Here is a 2326-nt window from a genome sequence, read left to right as displayed (position 1 = left end):
AGAAAGAAAGTGGAGAACAGAGAGGGAGAGGGACAAAGATGCAGAGATATACAGAGGGAGCGATAGAAGCGTGCATGAAGCAAGAGATGAAAAGACGGAGAAACAAAGACTAGGGTCGAAGGATTTTTCTCCGCAAGGTAGATGTTTAGTATAACTTGAGGGTGGATGTTCGAGTAAGGCCGGTCCCAGAGTGGCTTTGTAGGTCTGACCTGTAGCTCACCAAGCGCACACCTTCTGCGTGTCAGTACAGCCACGCTGTGTGTTGGCTTCTGTGTCTGAGTGTACTGAGTGAGCGCCCTCTGCGTGTCAGCACAGCTGCGCTGTATGTTGGCTTCTGTGTCTGAGTGAGCGCCCTTTGCGTGTCAGCACAGCCGTACTAGGCTAGAAGCACACAGGTCTACGAATGTAAACAAACAGTCGAAACTAGGTCAACCTCTCCTTTCGAAATTTTATTGTAGGATAAAGCGCATTTCTTAGGATTTTGTGGTCGAGTGTTGATGCTAGCATCAATATCTAATAATAAAGCACCTAATAATACTTCTCCTGCTGAGTATGACTATCTCTGAAGAATTTCAGACGAAAATAAACACGAAGCGAGGCAACGTGCGACACATGTCCAACGTGTTTTACAACACTGTTGAACAGCTCGTCTGACGCGTTGCGCAGCTCATACAGTGATGCTGCTCAGGCACACGATAATGCATACGTTCATTTGTATGGTGCGAACTAGGCGAGCTACAGATCAGACCTACAGTACAGAGCCACCCTGGGACCGGCCTTAGTCGAGTAAGAGCAATGTCTAGTTCGATATTTTCATTAGAGAAATTGTTCGGTTAGCTGAGAAATTTGATCGTTTACAGGCATTTTCACTCCCATATTAGCAATTACTCGCTGAAGCCAATGTAATACTTTACAGTTTAACCCTCAACAGCAAAGACGATGCGCCCCATGTACATAAATAATTTGAACTCCCACCCTGTTTCTCACGAGCTCTTGTATACATGTATTAAAACCTCTCCTGACTGAAGTGTGTTTAGGCCATTCCTATTGCTGGGCGTGTTGTGTTTGTCTAGCGGTGATGTCTTCCACGTGAAGTCTTCCATTTTAAAAAAAACGTTTTCTTTTGGCTCTCAGGTCTCTGAGTTCTTCCCTCTGCCGCGGTGTAAGATCACCGGTGACACTCGCCCCCTGCTCCTTTAGTTCCTCTCTCCCACTCAAAACATGGAATTTGTCTTCCGAATATTGAAATCTCGCAATAATAGGCCTAGCGCGGTCGTTCTGCCTCTTGGGCCCCACTCTATGCGCCCGTGTGAAATCCAGATCTCCCCAGCTTTTTTCCGTCACTTTTCCAAGTATTTCTAGAACCTTTGTTCTTGCTGTGTGCGGCTCCTCCCTCAAATCCTCCGGCACACAAAGGAACATTAAATTTTCCCTCCTACTGTACCTTTCTGCCTTTTCCATCTCCCCGTCCAATCCACTAACGTTGTCCTGCATTACAGCACTTTTCAAATAAACTTCTTCTATGTCAAGACATTGCACGTGCTACTGTTCCTTAATTTCACAAACTGATTTTTTGTATTGAAGCTATTTCTATCTCGAAGCGCTCCAACTTTGCTCTAAAGTTCTTAATCTCATTTTTTATTTCAGAAAAGTTGTTCTCACAGTTATTTTCGTAAGGCTTTGAGCTCCTCTAGGATCTCCAAGCTTATTTCCCTTGACTCGTGATTTTCCACGCTTTCGGAACAAACGGTTGCTAATACGGGTGCCCACTACGGCTGGATCGGGCCGATCACCCGAGTCGATCGCCTGAAACTGAAAACAAACACGTTTGTTTTTGAGGCGATCGAGTCGGGCGATCGGCCCGATCAGCCGATCCCGTCCGTAGTGGGCACCCCGTATTAACGGCCGAGTGGGCTACTCACAAGAAAAAAATGGTGGACGGTTTCGCTCTTCACTTCACAGGTAGCAGAAGGGAAATTCGACAAACACTCGTCGTTCACAGACCGGACAAACACACCAGTCGCAAACAAACACTAGAGCAAGAGAGAGAGAGAGAGAGAGAGAGAGAGAGAGAGAGAGAGAGGTTGCGGCAAAAGAGAAAGAAAATGAATGAAAAGATAAAGAGATAGAGATAAAGACAGACAGACAGACAGACAGACAGACAGACAGACAGACGCAGGGACAGAAAAAGACATAGAGAAAAGAAGTAGATGGGAGGGGAGGAGGAGGGAGCGAGAGCAAATAAAATAGGTGATAAGTAAGGTGGGGAGAGATATTATGAAAAGTGAGAGATGAGACGATAAGAGAGAGAGAGAGAGAGAGAGAG

The sequence above is a fragment of the Aplysia californica genome, unplaced genomic scaffold, assembly GCF_000002075.1.
Source record: "Aplysia californica isolate F4 #8 unplaced genomic scaffold, AplCal3.0 scaffold00589, whole genome shotgun sequence".
Lineage (NCBI taxonomy): Eukaryota > Metazoa > Mollusca > Gastropoda > Aplysiida > Aplysiidae > Aplysia > Aplysia californica.
The sequence above is the reverse complement of the archived record's forward strand: the minus strand, read 5'-3'. Positions refer to the sequence as shown.